Source organism: Austrofundulus limnaeus, unplaced genomic scaffold (assembly GCF_001266775.1).
Source record: "Austrofundulus limnaeus strain Quisiro unplaced genomic scaffold, Austrofundulus_limnaeus-1.0 Scaffold234, whole genome shotgun sequence".
NCBI lineage: Eukaryota > Metazoa > Chordata > Actinopteri > Cyprinodontiformes > Rivulidae > Austrofundulus > Austrofundulus limnaeus.
The window spans coordinates 817,931-818,265 of NW_013952636.1; positions in this window are offsets into that span (position 1 = coordinate 817,931).

The window sequence follows — 335 nt, forward strand, 5'->3', positions numbered from 1 at the left end:
CAAAATGACATTTATTGGGAGGTGACTTCTCCAAAAAATATTTTTTCTAACAGCGTGCAGCTGTGATGGGTTGTGTACAAGCTAAAAGGGTGTCAGAATGGTATATATTTCATCCAACCATAATTAAATTCATTCTATCCAGGAGACACAGTTTATCAGGATAGTATTTTTTTAAGTAATAAGCCAGAATAAAACAGGAGTGAGAGACTAAAGGCAAGATGGCGGAGGAGTGAGACGTGTGTCGCATGGCTCCCGCTCCGACTTGTTCAGTTTGTGGTTCTGTACTAAATGTCCTTGCTGTTTTAAACGTTTGGTCCATCCGGACTCGACCCCTG